We start from the raw sequence: 19604 nt of genomic DNA on the forward strand, positions 1-19604 counted from the left end.
TCTGAAACCTAAACTAACATGGCGATCGGGCTGAAACTATAGCTACAAGCTATCTAAGGATGGTGCTATAGAACGCCACCTCAAGGTAGGCCTAGTGGCGCCCTCTCTTGGTCAGGCCGGAAACTTATCAATCCACCCTCGTATATGCACTATTGTACAATATATATCTTAATTCCTAAACGAAAGACGAAATCACCAATATTCGCAAATTTGTAAATATTTCAGCAGATATTTTCTCAAGAATCTCTTATTATGTTTGCATAAGGAGATAGAGTGACAGATAGAGTTTAAATCATATCCAATGTTCTATTAGTTTTAATGATCTTTAAATTGTCTCTGTAAGTAGCACGTCCTCTTTTCGATTAGATAGTATTAGTGATTGTTGTATGGCTACCTTTGTCCTTCGAGCCACTCTGTTTCTTATTCATATCTGCGTGACTATTCACAAGATAATTCTTCTATTCTCTTTGAAACTCTCTGCTGCCTCTTAATGCTTCTTTCCATTTTCTAAATCCTTTTTTTTTACCTTATTCACAAGTTTTTACATCTGTTCTATTTCTAGCTCTAATATGTTATTTGCAACTATCAGATCTAATTTGCAAGACTGAAATTTTTGGGAACACGACGTGGACCTACCTTGATGCTGTAAATTTCATACGTAATGGCGATGTGATACATAAGTCCTCAATAATTTTCTCCATATCGATTTTTTTTACTGTAGAGACCGTAGGAAAATCAACGATAACAAGGCTATGAACGCGGATATTAATAAACAAACGGCGAAAAAGAAGGCAGAAAGGACAGCAGACATCGAACTGTTGGATCAAATTCATCAAATTCAGCCTGCAAAAAGGTACCTAACACCCAACAGGATATTAGGAAGAATGCGGATGCAGAAAAAATCATCGGCAAAGAACTTGTTATGGCTAGAGGTAAAATTAAGAACGCAAGAACTTCTTCTCAGGTGGAGCCTAAGAAAGACCTACAAGTACTTAGCTAACGCTAAACAATACAAAGGACGGGAAGCGTGTGGAGAAAAACCACACTCCTTTTAGAAACAGCTTCACCTAAATGAGGAGGAAGTCGCAGACTTATACGAACGATGAACGGATACTAGCTTAGGGGCGGATCAGCCAAGAAATTAGAGCTAAAGTCTCATCGATTTGGGAGCTTAAGAATGGTATTTTCCTTGTAGAACTCGCAGCTAAGTTCCTTAATAATGACAAGGTGATCAAAGTACATGAGAAGGATATAGGGGAAATAGACATCAAGCGCGTTCTGGTGCTGAGAGCCTACATTGATATTCTTGTCCTCGATGCTTTAACTAGAAGAGGAGGATGTCAAGGAGCCATTTTAAGCCTCTATTGTAGTCTAGACGAGATCCGTTAAAGCTAAATTTATTTGATAGTTTGTTTGAAAATGTTTGTTAAAATACACACGATATGCAACTGGTAAGGGTATATTCTCATAGGTTTCAGGAAACGGAACAATTTTTAAGAACAGTTGCTATTCATATTTTGACTCTTTTCAAGAAAAATGAGATTTTGGATAGTTAAAATCATATGTCTTTAATTTTAGAGATACAAACCAAATTTTCTTTACTTTGAAGCTCATAAATCTTGAAAATCTCATGAAACATGTTCCGTACATAGTCAAAAAACATGAATGTTTAAAAATACTATATTAAATCTTTTCGAACCAAATGCTATTTCAGTTGATTTTTATTTATTTTTGTGATCTCTTTGGAAAAATTTGTAGAATTTAAGGGCTCGCGATACTCAGAAAAATAAGTTTTAGATTCCCGCGGCTTTTTTCTTATAATAATAAAGATATTTTCGTCTGAATCTAAGGAATGATAGCGAACATGCTAAAGGACGTTGCCGGACTCTTTTTTATGTTTTAATTAAAAAAATTTAAATTTTTCTAAATTTGATGTGAGTGTGCGTATTTTTATGTCATTTGTGTTACAATTCTCTCCCATAATTATTCGTAAGAGCTACCGAAGCATCGGTACGACAGAGACCCACATTATCGGAATGACAGAGAGCTGTAAAACAATCCTAACCTGACAATAGTGCACATGTATAACATTTGTATTTATTTAGTACAATACATTTTTTTGTTATATTCCCTAAAAAACAGTCCAGGGACATCCGCTATAATATTTTATAGCATCTCCGCTTTCAGTTTCAAACATTTTCATTTTTGTGAAAAAAAGCTGAGGGAAGTGAACCCGATTTACCATACAACGAAGTATCACATGCCCTTAATAAGGTCAACAACTAGTAATGGTATATTTATGGATTTTAGAAGGAAAAACAATTGATCACCCTGATTCCAGAACGGGGCATAAGTCATTAAATTTGAGGGGAGGTTGAGCTCTGGCAATTAAAAATGGAAATTTAGCAAATTGGATTTTTGAAGAATACATTCTTATAGGAAATTACAAGGCGCATCTTTATTCCTCTATCTTTTGAAGTCAATTTGTAATTAATTTTTTGTCTCGCTCGTCGTCACATCTATAGATTTAGAATTTGTGTATGAAATTTAGAGACAAGACTCTCCAAAGTATCCTTAGAATGATGAAATTAGTGAAAACTTCATATGATCATTTATAGAAAAAATCAAAAATTGTTTTCTAGGCCACTGCAAATGTAATTCCATATGATCTTCGATCGCTTCGTGTATTGAGCTAACTTTAAGCAAATATAAACTTTCTAAAAGCAGTTGTTCAAAAAACTATAAGGAAGTTTTCTATTCAAACTTTAAAAAAAAACTGAATGGGTAAATAATTGCGAATGTAAAACTTGGAGCGCACGACTCGTCACAATTCATGTCTATTAGACGGACGGATTTCCCGAACATCACGAATCCTAATTTAACTATATATTTAGGAAAATACGCTCTCTATTAAACTGGTCTGATCATGTAGGATCTTGATCTTTTTTTATGTTTCAGCTAAAGTTTTGATTTTCCTTATTCTTATTATCCTAGTCTTTTTACATTGCCATCATACTGATAACGTATTAGTTTAATGTGAAAATTGACTATCGCAGTTTTATTAAAATTTTCAGGTTTCGGGACTCAGTGAATTCAAGGAAAGAATATGTACATCGGATAACTTTGAAAGACTACGTGGATTGAATTCTGCTTTGGAATACTTTTAAAAAGTATAAAAAGAAAGTTTGATTTAAAGCATTTTCAAAACTTTCGAGTCCACGTGTTTCAAGATAAAATTACTTAGGCTTCGAGTTCATTCATGCCTTGCATCATATTTTGTTGGCTAGAAGGCGGCGGTAGGTTAACCCTTTTAATATCACCCTTGTTCAAACGTTGCCTGGTAGTCAGGCCGTCCATAGAGAGTGAGAGTAAAAGGAGATTGAGTGTGGCTCAAATATTGGTTGTAACGCGAAAAACAACGAAGACAAGAAACGTTAAAACTGCAAATTGCGACGTGGGAAAGGTTGAGTCCGAACCTTTGAAGCGTTTAGATGGCAGAGAGCTAGCAGAGACAGTGTGAAATACACTCTGGCGAGCGATCGTTCGATAAAACTAATACGTCTTCGTCCGAGCTTAATTTGGCGACGGTGACTGGCTGTTGCGTTGACATAACGCTAGCAATCATAGCGCGTTCACTCTAATGGGGAAAAGTGAGACCAATTATAGTTATTTCTATTCCCAATAGGCGGCGCATGCTTTTCAAAAATATGCAAAAATAGTTGCGGCTGTACAGGATTCATGGGACTTGTCAACTCGGTGTGTCGTTGCACGTAGTAGCAACGCAGAAAATTTAAGAACTTTTCGTATATTTTATATTAAAGAAGGGTGATTATTTAAACAATGTTTGCTCCTGATGATGATAATTATAATTTTAACTCTTTTTTGTTGATACAAGTTTCGTGGAACAAATTTTCATTGGTTCAAGCCTCAATTTTAACCTCGAAAGTTGCATAAGATGACACTTGATTTTGATTTAATAATATTGTAGTGCAAACATCAATTTCTGCAAGCATATTTAAGAAATCATTTTTCTTTTATATAAATTATATTTTAAATACAAAAAGTAATGCTTAAAGTAAGGAAAGAAAATTATGATCAGGGGGGTCAAGGGAAAGGCGAGGTCTGCTCAGTGCAATGTAGTTCATTCTATTCCCCCTTGTAGTCGCATTCGCTAAATTTCGTGCTCTTTAATTCCCCCTTCTTGTGCTTCCATCTACCTCGCGTACGATAAGCTCTCTTTTTTCCAATCCAATTCGTTTTCCTAACCAAAAACGTTAGACCATGACACAATATTATATCTCGACGATACACTACAAGTCCTAAAACTATTACTCTACATAGCCATGGCCAAATAGGTCACGCTTTATTAGCTTGCAGTAAATTCTCTCCGGACCTAGGCTATTTTTTCCCCATCCCTGGCGTAGTGGAGAGTGGGTAGAAAGAAAGAAGAAGTCTCGCAGAGTGAACACACTGTGATAGCAATTCGTTGCTGTGTCGAGGTAGAAGCGACGGAAATTTATGCGTTACTGGTAGTAGAAGGTACCGGTTCGGGAACCGCTGGGGATAGCAGTTTTACCGTGGGACGCACACGGAGTGCCAATGGTGAACTCTTGATGAACGAGATCTGTCGTAGAAAGACGTAGCGTGTTTCAACGTGAATACTCGGCAAGCTTAGAGCCCCTAGTACCCGTTCGGCCACGTCTGCTAGGCACGCAAAGACCACCACTGACACGTCCGCTGGTTCAAGCGAAACGTTCCCAAACGCTCTGTTATGAAGAGCGTCGTTTTTCATGGGAGCTTTTTGTGAGAACTGTACTAGGTGGAGTCATAAATGACTTACGTTTTTTATAAGATATTTATTTTTCTTTCTTTAAATAAAACAATGATACTAATATATTAAGTATTAACCACGATTATGTATGACTTTCTCCCATCTTCCTGGCAGTTCATCAGTTCCTTCCTGGTAAAATCTGGCTGGTTTAGATTGAAAAAATTTTCGACAGCCTTGGTTGACTTTCTCTTCAAAATTGAAAGTTTTTCCATTTAAAAAGTTTCGCCAGGAACAGGAAAGCTGTCAGTCTTTCGGGGCAAGGTGCTTTCTACACCCAGCTTACTCCCCGAACCTTATCCTGACAAAATACCACCTTTTTCTTTTCTTATAAAACTGTTTGAATAAAAAAACTTTCAATTTTAAAGAGCCAGTCAGTCGCGGCCGTCGAAAATTTCTTCCAATATAAAACAGCCAAATTTTACAATGAAGGAATTGATAAGCTGCCAGGGAGATGAGAGAAGTTCATACATAAAAACCGTGGTGAATACATAATAAATTAATATCATTCTTTCATTTGAAGAAAGCAAAATAAATATCTAAAAAAACGGAAGTCATTTACGCTCGTCCTAATAGAACGTATGCTTGTGGCGTAGATTGAGAGAAAGAGCGAAGGATGCTGAGATAGGCGGATGTTCCACAGAAATTAATTCTGACTTTACTGGTGGGTCTTTTTCTTTTTCTACACGACCATTTTTGAGGTAGAAGGGCACTTTCGTGGAAAGCCATCTTAATCCTTGAAAAAGTAAAAGTAGAAAGAGCCAATAAGGCTATTTAAGAGACCGAAGGTAAACCACGATGGGCCAGCGGCGCATCTACCATAAGGGATTACACCCCGTAGTTCCAAGACCAACCTTGCTTTAAGGCCAAATTTGTGAAATAATGTAGTCAGTCCAAATAATGTCGTTGAGTAAACTTCCCCCTTCCACCCCGATTATTGATCCCCTCATATAGTTTTTACATGGAAATTTTTCAGGTAGTTATCTGTTTAGGAAGTTGCTCTAAAATTGTATAATGAGATATCACTCCCCTTCTACCTACATGTACTTATTCATGCCTAAGAGCCTATTTTCAAAAATAGGCTTCCCCCTCTGCAATTGAATTATTTTCAATCCTTCCCCTAATCCTTTGTAATTTTTGTTTTGGAATTTAAGAATTATTGAGATTTATATATTTTAAAATGCTGATAAGAATTCCTAATTAACACCAGGGTTCAAATTTTAAATAAGTGTACAACAAATTCCCTTGAATATAATAATTAATCAGCTTTAATATTATTTTAAAGTCTAGTTTTCCAACTGATTGGAACACGACCCCTCTACCAGTATCTGTCCTTATTTAGAGTTCAGCTAACCAATCTATTCGAGTTCTAGTTGCTGCCCTATTAGTGTTAGCTCTAACTGTGTTTTGTATATTAAACGCTGGGGTCCAATAAATGAATAACATGAAGTTCGAAATGTTGTACACTTTCAAATACAATCTTCTCCCCTTTATCGTCTTTCTCTTCGTCGTTCTTATTCTTAAATGGATAAACTACACGATAAATGCACTTATCAAATATTGCTCGTATAGGTATACAATCTTTACAGCACATGTTGTTAACGTAAAATGTAATTCTGATTCCTAGAATTGCATCAAGTAATAAAATGGACATTATCAATAAATGCTAGATTTTTAAAGGCAGGTCGCTGCGCTTGATTAAAAAAAACGCCGGATACAAGAATGTTTGAGCCCTGAAACTGTTTAAGATTTTTCCGAATCCTTTCCGCAATTTTAACGCATAATCTTTTAAGATAACTGAAAGCTCGGTCCTCGATTTAAGTTTTTTGTTCTGTTGTGACTGGGTATGCTTGTAACGCTTGAATATACTCTATTCCAGAGTCCACTTGAGAAACTAGTTTATATGCCAATTCGTTATCAAAAGCTTGCAGCACGGTTAGGATTCTCTTATCGCAAAACGATTTTGATCGCAAATAGCATCACTAAACTGCTGAAGTTATCATAGGTTCGATACAGATCAACATCATCTCTTTGAATTAGCAAGTTTACACGTTGGACCTCTACTGAAGTTGGTGTCACATTTTTAAATAGAGATAGTTTGTGCTGTCGTTTAACGCTTGTCTTAGAAGCCTAGCAGAATAACACTTTCCCCTCTAAACTATCAGCTTAAAATGAAGCTTTAGCTTAATCCAGTTATATAATGCAATAATTACGCAATCGCATCTTGCTAATCATCTTGTGTCACACAGTTTAACAAACAAATGAAACCGTCTTCTTTCCTCGTCTTCCTCAGATGGAGGTGCATATTTCTCTTGAAAGCAAATCAGTCGTTCCTGGAAACTCTTCAGATGCTTTTGAGACACAGTTATCTAAATAGTGACAAACACATCTTCATAATTGCAAGTTGGGATCTTTCCGTTTTAATAATGCGAATAAAGAATGATTATTCCCACATAAGTAAAACCTCCCATCTGCTCCGAGTCCAATCTTTTTTTCTTTATTAAGACCTATCTCTTCTAGGGTGTTCTGAACAGCTTCCTACAATACATAATATAATTTAATATTCAAAATATCGTGCGTAGTAGATTCAACTGATATTATCCCCATGTAATGAGTTATAAATCGATTTTGATCTCTGCTGAAATATTTAATGCATAGGCACAAGTACTTAAAAACAGAAACATCAGTAGATTCATCTACAGTTAAGGAATATGATGTATCATCGACATTTTTGACTGACTTTTTCAGCATGCAAGGAGAAATAACATGTTGAATAATATCAGCGAATGTTGTCGTGTGCATTTAAAAATTTTCCAAACTGTTCCCTTTTTCCAGATCACGAAAAATCTAACATAAATCGTCATAGCTTTTTGCCGTTGAATGGCACGCAATGTAGACAGGTATTTTCTTATTTTGTCCAACTCTCCAAATACTACTTCATGATGTGCTGTTATTGTTGATCTTACTCATTTTATCAACATGATCTTTAGTCTTTAAGTGCTTTTCCTAATCAGAAGCATGGGCTCTTAATGCCTTTCTGCACACTTTACAGTATGTCTCGGTAAAGTTATTTTGGAGCATATTTGTAATTTTGTTATGCAAATGATTTTAAATTAAAGAAAATTTTTCTCTAATAGAGAAAAAAAATAGTTGTGTTTTTTAGATTACATTTTCACCTCACTAAAACCGACGTAGCAATTCATTTGCATCGACGTAGCAAATCATTACTGGAGAGTGGCGCAGACACCTGAAGTTCTCTAAGAAAGACATATCTATGAGGTCTATTAAAAAAAATCACACGTTATACGATGTAACTATAAGATATCATTTATTTTAACCAGTAACAATATTAGGCTCATTAAGGAGAGAGAAAACAAAGAACATTGTCACTCTTGACGATTAGAAATGCTAAAAAGAAAGAAAAAAAACTTTTTGTTTCCCTTTTTGTTTATAGTTAATTCTTGAAAAGACGTCTAGGAAAATCAACAAGACAAAAAATTCTGTAGATTAAGATTCACTTAAGAAAAGCAACTATTACCACTCTGTGACAAAAATAAGCAAAATAGCGTACTGTTTTGCACAAGACTTAACCGACAAAAGACAACGACTTTCCTTCGCTCGACGATACGTAGGCGGCGCAATTTCTCCCCTCCTGCGCAGGTGGTCAGAATGTGTCTACTGTGTTATCGCAGTGTCATGGCGTATGGAGGGAGATTTCGGGACCCTCGCACCCAATAGATAGTGATAGGTGGACTGCGTCAAATCCTGAATGGTGAGATTTGAATCCCACCAGGAACAGTGTCTAGAATGCGTGAATCTTATCCACATTCCACTCCAGGTAAAAATCCTCGGCTGCGTCTGCACTTGTGCGACTTTAACCTGTCCGTCCTCCTCGTCGACCGCGCTGTCAATCATAGACGGTTGTTGATACTCCAAGCGAAGTAACTCCTTCTTCCATCTCTCTCTGATCTCCAAAACTAGCTGAATTGCAGAAAAAAAATAAAACAAAAATAAATAAAAAGAAAATAATTAGCAATGGTGACCCTCACTCTTTCTCTCTCTACCTAGGAAATGCCTATAACCCTGCGGGTTTTCCCCTCTGTTACTGCAGCAGAACAACCCATGTGGTAGGTGGCCTAATTGCGTACCTTAATTCCTAAATCAAAGTTAAAAAGAAGCTTAAAATCACCCACTCCAAAGCGGAGATACAAGAGAGGATACACGGAGGTGTAAGGAAAAACAAAAGAGACCGCCCCTGGCAAAAAGTCGTGGTTAGTCACTAGAGTCCTTCCCTAGTATTTCTGGTGGCGAAATCCACCCCGATTGCAGTAGGAGCAGTCCCAGCAATGCGTCTCCTCCTGTCCACAGAACACACGGAAAAGATTGAGGGGATCCGGACACCATTGCAACATATGCCCTTCTTTTCACAATTGTGACAAGGCACAAATGACATATGATGGCGAAAACTGCCCGCAGTCTGCCTTCCTTTCTTCTCCCTCAGGGGGTTCTGCGATCGAGAGGTCCACACAGAGCAACCACAGACACAATGGTGGACCGCTTTACGCCCAAATATCGTGCAGAACAAGGTCAACTTATGGGGACAGTCCTCCCATTCATGTCGAAGAGGACCATCAAAACCCTAATTTAGTTTTGCTAATATTTTTTTCTTCTTTAAGGATAATGCTGCCCAACGCTTTAAAACCTGATCTACTATCTGGTATTTAAAATCATGGCGTTATTGGTTGTAATAACGAGTTTGTTTTTCACGGGCCTCTTCTAAATGAGGCGTCACGAGATCTCGTAATTCTTTAAGGCGCTCCATAAGCCCTACTTATTTCTCTCCATCGGACTCTGGAATATCATCGGGGCTCTCTTCTTCTCTTCGGAAGCTTATTTTCGGCCGCAATTCCCGCCCACAGTTTAAAAAGGCCGGAATTACTTTAGTGGTAGTATTAACCGCAGTATTGTAGGCGAATCTAAATTTATGGAGGTGAATATACCATTCTTCCTCATTCGAATCTACAAACGACCAAATCATCGCCTTTAATACGCGTTTCATTCTTCCGGTTGGGTTCTCTTGAGGGTGATTTACTGGGGTGATTGTGTGACGAATCCTATGAAATCTAGTCAGCTCAGTCATAATTTTATTGATAGATTCCGTCCCACTATCGGTGTGAATCACCTCGGGTTTACCTCACCTAGAAATAACTAGATCTTCCAAAGCCGCTCCAACATTTTTGACATTCGCTATTTGTAGGGCTTCAAACTCAATCCATTTAGTGAAATAGTCGTGAAAGCCAATAACATAACGATTACCTGCTCTACTACGAGTGAAAGGCACAATGCAGTTCATAAACACCAATGCCCATAGTTTATCAACTACCCTCTTTCCCATCAAGCCAGGGCGAGCCTTCTGTGAAACTTTTGTACGCTGACAAATATCGCACCTTATCACATAGTTAACTACATCCCTGAAAATCCCGGGCCAATAATATGAGATCACTGCCCTAGCATAAGTCTTTTCGACTCATAGATGTCCTGCCTGAGGTTCATCGTGTACTTCAGTCAAACTTGTGGCCGTTTATTAACCGAAACCACTAATTCCCAAGCTTCCGTATCTTCAATAGTGAAGTCTATCAAAGGGTTTGGTCTAAATGTATATAATTTCTCCTCTAAAACCTTTCAACCATGATACCTCCAAGGGAAATTTTGTACATACCATACTTGGCGATAATACCACGGATCGTCAATTACTTCCGCTCCACACACCCCTGCAACTTTATCATTTTTATACATCCGTGAGAGTGCTTTGGGTACATGGTGTAAAGCACCTTTACGATGGACTATTTCAAACATGTACTCTAATAGTTTTAACGACAAATGCGCCAAACGACCGCTCGGGTTACGCAAATTATGCAGCCATTGCAAACTGCTATGATCCGTGATAACCGTGAATTTAAAACCTTCCAAGAAATGACGAAACTTACGAATCAACCAAATTATTACCCGACACTCTTGCTCCGTAGTAGAACATCGGCTTTCGGCATCCAATAATTTCCGACTTGCGAAGGAAATCACTCTTTCCTGTACCTCAATCACTTGTGTGAGAACTGCGCCTAAGCCAAAACTGCTGATAAGTGACAAACGAACCCACTAACAAATAATTGGTCAAGTTTTAAAAGCCTCACATAATTAGCACACTGGTCTCGCTCTTTTTATATTATTCCAAACTACCCTTGCCCTTTGCTCGGGACGTGAAATATATATTATTTAGTGCTAAATATTTTAAACTGCAATTTGGCACACATATTCTTTGGACTCGCAAACATGTCGCAAAAGCATGGGGGTGGCATAGGTAGGGTTGGGGCATAGAAAAGGGTGGGCCACAGTCACAGTTTTTTATTAATCTGCATAAGATGATTCACACTTATTCTTTGGGCTCCCGGACACTAAGGGCGCTCCGATTTTCACTTGAGACGACGAATGAAGACGCCACTCTGAACGTCATTCGTTACTTTGAGCTCAGCATAAGAGAGATTGCCTGGAAGGCTTACCGCCAAGAAGCAGAGATACTATAATACCGAGTCAGAGAGGATTCTAAAAGCCAAAAAATGAGAGGAACCACTACAGGAGCCAGGAAGTTTCCATGGAGACACACGTCGTTGAAACTTGTTAGTTGCTGACCTCGGCCAAGGTCATCGCCGCTTTGTAAAGTAAGTAATAGTCTCAATGCGTTATTTAAATAGTAAATGATTGGAACGGATACTTCCAATCGACATTTGGGGGTCTTTCACCCACTAAATAAATTGTTTCAGCTCTGTCAAATTCTCTCCATGGCACTGGTGAATATTTAAATAACATAGTCTAGAGTGATTATGTTATCTATCACTAATTTATACGGCATTTCACTTCTTATATTAAACTTAACCCCTCTTTTGGGCGTCAATTCTTACCTGCTCCATTCTATCGGAGTGGTAGAACAGCGGTGGCATGTCTCAGTTTTATTATTAAATTTTGGTGGATTTGGTGTAAAACTACCTTACGCCCTTCTGGTAAATTGTTGGACTAATGCACGAGTCCAACTTATATTTTGAAGTAATAATAATCACGAAAAATGAATAATTGTGCAAAAGTCTGATCATAATTTATAAATATCCAATCAGCGAAATCAGTTCCTAGTTGGTTTGAAACTGCAGGCTGTCTATATGTCAATGGCGGGAAGGACTAAAGTTAAATGATTGAAAGAACAGAAGATGGAACGATGAATAAAAGAACTCAATCGAAAGAGCACACTTCTCTGATAAAGGAGCCTGGGTGTCTCTAAATAGGGCACATATCGTCGCACATGACGGGAGCTGCAACAGAAGAATGCTTACCCAGCATATCTGAAAAACATCATTTTTGCTAGTTAGTGCGATAAAAAAACAAACATCGGAAAACAATCTGTTAGTTATATAATGACAGCTAGAAAATCAGCAAACCAAAAACTTGTAAGGAAATTGGTAGTTCCACCACTGAATTTCGAGGCGAATAATTATATTGGTCTCATTGGCTGAAATAAATGTATAATAACTGAACCTCCGTTGATCATGAAAGTCACTGACGATGAGCTGAAGTAGTTCGCTTTAAAAGATGTAATTCGTTTACTGAAGAATGACATCTTCCACCTTCAATGTTGCACATAAGTTGTTGAACGATGTTTGAAGGACGTAATATCAGCATCTTTTCACGTGTTTGGTTCGAAAATAGAGACAGATTCATTCTAACCCAAATACAAGCTTGAAAAAAATACTCATTGTTCACAACAAAGCACAGTAAAGGGCACAAATTGACGGAGCGAAGAATATGGCGAAGACCTCAAAACATTTAATCCTGGCTTGTCAAGAATACAATGTGTGGTGGTCGCCGCGCAGCGTCTGCTTATAATTTTGATTAAGGACCTTTATTAAAAAGTGTTGTTAAGGTTGTTAAGTGTGTAATAGTGGCATAATTATAGCATGAAGAGGATAAAGTGATTATATCCTGCGCTTTTTATTCAAAAATATAACTTTTTGGTAAAAAGCTTAAACTTCTTCCAAATTCATTTTTTTTTTGGTTGAACAATAGTGATTTTTATTGCGAATGCATCTCTTTGGTTGCAAATTTAAATGCTTTTATGAAAATTGTTTTGTTTGTCAAAGACTAATTTTTTGAACTGAAAATGGAACTTTTTGCTGAAAATTACCTTTTTTAACTTCTATGTTCTAGAAATATCGCCTTTTTTGTTAAATTAGAATATTTTGGAATTCAAATTTAAACCTAAATGCTAATATGCCTTTGTATTTTTTTGTTTACAGGCGACACCTCGATTTACGAAATGGATTTACCTCATTGATCATTACCTCATCCATAAGCTTGACGTCTAGAAACAAAAGGTGAGTAATCTAGTTTAACTAATACATTAACTATAGAATCTTGGTTTGGAAAATGATCTTTTTTGTGGAAAATTCGTCATTTTTTGAAGAAATTAATCTTTATGTTTGAAAATTCTTCAGTTTGGTTGAAATTTAATTTTTCTTTACTGAAAAATTACCACTTTCACCTTTTATTGAAATTTCATCTTTTTCTTTAAAACTCAACGCTTTGAGTTAAAGATTTATCAGTCGAGTTACAAGTTTGTTACTTTCGTTGAAAAATTAATTATTCCATTTTTAAAAAAAATTGATCTCTTTTAGTTAAAACTCAAACTATTTGGTTAAGTATTGGTATTTTTTAGTTGTAATCTGCACTATTTCAGTAACAGCCGATTTATCGTTTCAGTTAAAAATCCATCGGTTCGGTTGAAAATTAATTTTTGTCGTTTTTGAAAATTGATCTTTTCTAGTTGAAGATTCATCATTTTGGTTAAAAATTCATTTCTTTCGTTGAAAAATTAAACTATTCTCTTAGAAAAGAATTTTTTACTAAAAAGTTAATTATTTCATATTTGGTTGAAAGTGTATCATTTTATTTGAATAATGCAACTATTTGGTAAAAATTACGGCATGTTGTAAAAGATTCATCATCAGCATAACCAATTCCTGACTAGGCAGTGATTCGACGAAAGTATTAATATTAACTTTACCATCCGCAAACTGGGCGGCTAGAAACTATAGGTGAGTTATTTAGTTTATGATGAAGTAAAATTTGTATTTCCTCATCTAAAAGTGAATCATTTTTTATAAAATTAAACTGTTAAATCGATAGATGAACTAATTTGTTTGAAATTCAATTTTTTGCTTGAAGATTCATCATTTTGGTTAAAAATTAATTTCTTTGGTTAAAAATTGAACTATTTTTCTAAAAACTAATTTTTGCACAAAAAATTAATTATTTCATATTTGGTTGAAAGAGTATAATTTTATTAGAATAATTCAACTATTTTGTTGAAAATTACGGTATGTTGTCAACAATTCCTCTTCGTTGGTAGAAAATTAATCCTCTTGGTGGATTTTGGTAAAAAATTTAATTTCTATTTTTAACCGCTACCGAAAGATGTTAAAAATTCAGAGACGCTTTACCCAGAATTGCTTAACTTTTTTTTAGATAAAACCTATTTTTACTTCTATTCAGAAACTCAAATTTTGGGATTAAGCTTTTATTGCTTATATAAAATTAAGATCATATTTTTATAGCAATTTTGCAGTCGATCCTACTCTAATTTGTGGTGAATGTCACTTTGACATTGTCAAATGAACCATGTCTTTCCTTTGAACTGAATAATTTTTTGTAATCAAATCTTTTCGGGCTAAATAATCAACACGTCAAATATGGAAGGGGGCTTTCTTTTTATATTTAAATGGTCATTTCGATTTTACAGGAGGCTTTTTCTCTGTGTAAAAATGACGATTTTTTTGGTTACCTATCATTTTTATAAAATTATCCATAAAATTTATTAAGTTATCTATTTATTAGGTTCTATTAAGTTATCTATGAAATTTCTATAATTCCGCTTTGAAAATTTACTATCTTTCAAAGGTATAAAAGTGGGTTCATTCTAAATCTTACAATTATGAACTATTTATTTTTTAGTGTTTCAAATATGCAATTTTTTTACTATTTCAGGCTCATTTTGTCTGCTTCAAAATTGTTTAATTTTTAACATTTAGTTTGGAATCCCATATTTTTTTATTCTGTAATGACGAACGCAGTTGTTCAATTTAATAATTTTTAGGTTTAATTACTTTTTGTTTGGAATTGTTCAAATGTTTAGGGATTTAGCTATAAATTTAGTAATATTGAACACTTGATTGAAAAAATTGAACCCTAAATATGATGCTGTTCAATTTTAATAATTTTTAAGTTGACATTTTCTATTTAGAGTTTTTTAATAAATGCATATTACTTGAATTGTTATATTTTATATGGATTTCATTGTAAATCATATTTTTTTAATTTAGTACTTTTCTGATGGTTTAAAATTCGAATAGTTTTATTTTTCAAGTTACAATTCTAAAATTCTTGGAGTTGGAAATATTTTTGAAACTTGGATGCATAATTTGAGGGTAAAATGTTTTGATTAAAATATTAAGTCTTACAAGATTAAGTCCATGAATATTTTCACTGCAAATTTCCCTCATATTATTGGTGTTATTTCGAAATTTGATAACAAAGTTCCGCTAATATATTTTTTTAAATTTGTAATCTACTCTAATAGTTTTCTGACCATTTTTATAATAATTCTTTACTTTTTCTAACTCTCAATTCTAAAATATTGAATTAGATTTTGAAAACGTCAAAAAACAACAATTTTGACTGCTTTAAAAGTCTATACTTTTATACATTAATTTTGAATTCATCCGTTTTTAATCCTGTAATTAATAATGCAATAGTTTAATTTAATAATTATATTGTTTCTTGGTCCAGTTTTACTGGTTTTGATTCCGAATGTAAATCTCAATGTTAAAATGCCTGTGTATTTTTTTTTACAGGTGACGCTTAAAGTGGTTCTACCTCAAACTCCACATTAACCAACAACCCGAGCAATCAATTACGAAGTAATGAAAGAATAACTTCAGAATATATTAGGACGACGTCTAGAACATTGGTGAAATATGGAATACCAGCAGATCTTTGTGATCGGTGTGATTGGAGCTAATCAAAATCATCGTTTAAAGAAAAGTAGTATGTATCTATATATATATATATATATTCCAATACAGTGATAGTGTATAGTGGTAATGATAACTGTGATATTCCATTGTAACTATATTTAATTAACATATTCATTTGACAAGTCGCTGGCGTAAATTAGACATGTCGTCGTCTAAATTGCATAAACCTTACTTCATACTGAGTCTTCTAATTTACGGGATGAAAAAAATAAGACTGAAAATGTACTAGATTCGCTAGAAACTTTAAATAAAGATTTATTAGCAGATGCTAATGTACGTAACATAGATAAATTTGGTATTATTTTATCTAGTGATAATAATCTTAAAAATACAAGTAGCATTTTAATAGATTTAAATAGAAATGATGACAGTTTTAATTTGCCTAAACTTTCTAATCAATAGTCATTAGTGGCTGATATTTCTGATAACCGCAAAAATTATTCTAATAATGAATTTTACTTTCATGATGATGGAGCGCCATTCTCAACTTCATTACTTCTTGAAATAGGTGAAATGTTAAAAAATACCTCCCAAAGACAAATTGTTCAAGACCAGTTGCTTGTAGATAAAGTGATTCCTGATTTGGAAAATGATTCGAAAGTAGTTCCTCCAGCCTAAAGAAAATCGACCGATGGGATTCTCGGGCGAATATGTTTAAAGAATAGAGATTAAACTCTTAAAAAAATGAAATGCATAAAACAATTAGAAGCATTTACTAAAATTTCTCAAAACATATAATAAGAGAATAAATTTCAAAAGAAAGATAGCGAATTCAAAGCGTTGCACTACTTGTATAAAAAGGAAACCTTTTCAATTATTGAAACAGATTTAATTGACGTTACAGTATCTTTCATAAATTCACGAATAAGAAACGCCAAAAAGAAAGCAACACACCGGAGATGGACCGCTAAGGATAAAATTTTAGCTCTTTCAATGTAAAAACGAAATCCTAAATTGTAGAAGTTTATGACAACATATTTTATTTTACCAACACCGCAAATCTTAAAAAGCTTTTTGTTAAAAATTCCTTTTGATACAGGAATTAACAGGTCTATAATTAAAAGTTTAAAACTTAAGGTATCAAAAATGTGTGCTACAAATCGACATTGCTCATTAATGTTTGATGAAATCACACTAACTTCTGGTTTACATTAGGACACGCGAAAGCAAAAACTTATTGACTATGAGGATATGAGGTATTCAGGACGAAGTATTCTAAGAGCTAATCATGCTTTAGTTTTTATGACAAGATGGGCGAGGAAACCTTGGAAGCAAATTTTAGCTTACTATTTTACAGTAAAAGGCGTTAATCGTTGATTTGATCAGACAGTCACAAGAAATAGGAGCGAAAGTTGCTTCCACAGTTTGCGAGCAAGGTCCGACGAATAGAACAGTTGTGAACGAATTGTGTTCGGAAACCAATAATACTAAAGATCAATTTTACTTTAATGTTAATGATGAACCCGTGGCCGTTCTCTTTGATGTTCCTCATCTATTAAAAAATACTAGAAATGCGATGCTGAAACGTAACGTTGATTTTGGAAGCGGAAAAGTAGCGAAATTTGAGTATACTGAAAAGGCATTTGAATTAGATAAAAAAAAACCTTCCGAATTTAAACAAAATTGAAACCTGAAGACTTTAATTTTAGCGATTGTTATTTAAAAATGAAAGTACGCTTGGCAGCTGCTCAATTAAGCAATATGATGGAATCTAACATTAAGCATTTCGTCGCCTCGAATTCATTGCCCGCGGAAGCAATTTTCACTACAGATTTTTTTCATATAATAGATTGCTTATTTGACTCATGAATGGTTCGACTAAAAATCACCTAGAAGGAAAACCTTTTAAATGTTCTGTGAGTGATACCTTACAACACTTGCAATTTTGGCCACAATTACTCGAAGAAGTACCGAAGTGGAAACGGCGGGAATGCAAAAATGATAAACATACTGAAACTTTAACCTGGAAAGACATGACAAATTATTATTCTTTTTTAAAGGCCTGGGTTAGGAATGTAAAATAATTCACATTTGTATGGTACAATCTAAAACGAAAAGGATTCAGCTATCTCTGTTGTCGATATTTTAATCAGGATCCCGTCGGAAAACTGTTTTGTAACATTAGGCAGCACGGAACTTGCATGTTGGTGGCGGTAGTGACAAAGTGTGCAGTGACAGGCGGTGAGAAGTTTTTACAAAGTTTGGGTGGAACGTGTGAGTGGAGTGTGAGGGTAGAAGTCTAGAAGGTGAATACGGTTGTGAGGGGTACATTGAGAAGATAGAAATTAATTTACATTGTAGTTGGGGGGTGGGATTTGGCTAAATAGGGAAAGTGAGGTCAGGTTTGCAAGGGAGCGGGTTAGTCTTGTGTTTAGGTTTTTGGGCCTTCATGGCGGGCAAGGGGGGTTCTTGTAGTGATGAGGGATGTTAGGGGTGATAAAAGGGTGGCTAAAGGGGATGTGAGAGTTGAAATAAGACAAAGAAACTGAAATTTTAGGGCGGTAAGCGACAGCAGCCTTAAGATACATCTGTGGGCGGCAGTGAGCACTTTTGTGTATGGATAGGTCACAGTTACCGATGGACGAGCGGGAGCTGGGCAGCGAGAGTACTGGCAGTGTTAGTAATGAAGTAGGCGGGGAGGAAATTTCCAGAGGGACACGACGGCCAGTTGTGCGTGGCCCGGTGTTAAGTGGCGCGTCAGGGAGGGGGAAGAAGCGGAGCGGAATAAGCGATCAGGCAAGGGAGAGAGCGTCCAGTGCAAGAGAGGGGGAGGATCTCTGCAAGAGGAAAAGGGAAAGCAAAGAGAGTCCGGAGAAAAGCGCGCTAAAGAGTCCCTTTAAAAAAAGCGTACGAACACGTAGGTCGCCCCCCCCCCATTGAGGGGCAGACGGAGAAGGAGGCTTTTGGAGTGCTAATAGGCGAGATCAAATGGTTAAGGGAGGACGTAAGGGGGGCTATGGAGCAGATGGAAAGTATGAGGAGAACCTGAGGGTTAGAGGTAAGAGATGGGGAAAGGAAGTAAAAGAGTTGAGGGGAAAAGTAGGAGGATTGCAGAGGGATTTGGTGTTGGTAAGGAAGGAAAAAGAGGATAAAATAAAGGAGATGGAAGTAGATATTAGGATGTGGAAGGAAAGGGCGGAAAAAAGGCTGAAGAAGGTGGAGGGCAGGTTGGGAATGGAAGCAATGGACAAGGGGGGAGGGTGAGAAGCCAGGAATTTGGGAGAAAGTGGAGATCATGATAGAAGAGAGAGAGAGAGAGAGAGTGGGAGAGCGCAGGAAAGGAAAGGAGGAGAGAGTGGATAGGGAAAGGATAAGGGCACTGGAGTTGAGAATGGAGAGAAAAGAGAATGCAGATAGGAGAAATAATATAGTGATAAAAGGATTGAAGCTCAAGAGCGGGGAAGAAAGGGACGGGGTGGAAGCGCTGCTAGAGAGCATAGGGTGGGATATAGGTAAGGTAGGGAAAGTTAGGATGGAGGGGAGAAAGAAGAATAAAGTGGTGGTGGTGGAATTGGAGAGCTGGGAAGAAAAATTGGGAGACAGGGCGAGGAAGGAGAGCAGTGAAGTTAAGGTATTGGAAGATAAAAATAGACGAGAAAATGTGGGTATGGGACGAAGAGAAGGAGGTGTTGAAGAAAGTGCAG

Source organism: Belonocnema kinseyi, chromosome 1 (assembly GCF_010883055.1).
Source record: "Belonocnema kinseyi isolate 2016_QV_RU_SX_M_011 chromosome 1, B_treatae_v1, whole genome shotgun sequence".
In the NCBI taxonomy this organism is placed as follows: Eukaryota; Metazoa; Arthropoda; class Insecta; order Hymenoptera; family Cynipidae; genus Belonocnema; species Belonocnema kinseyi.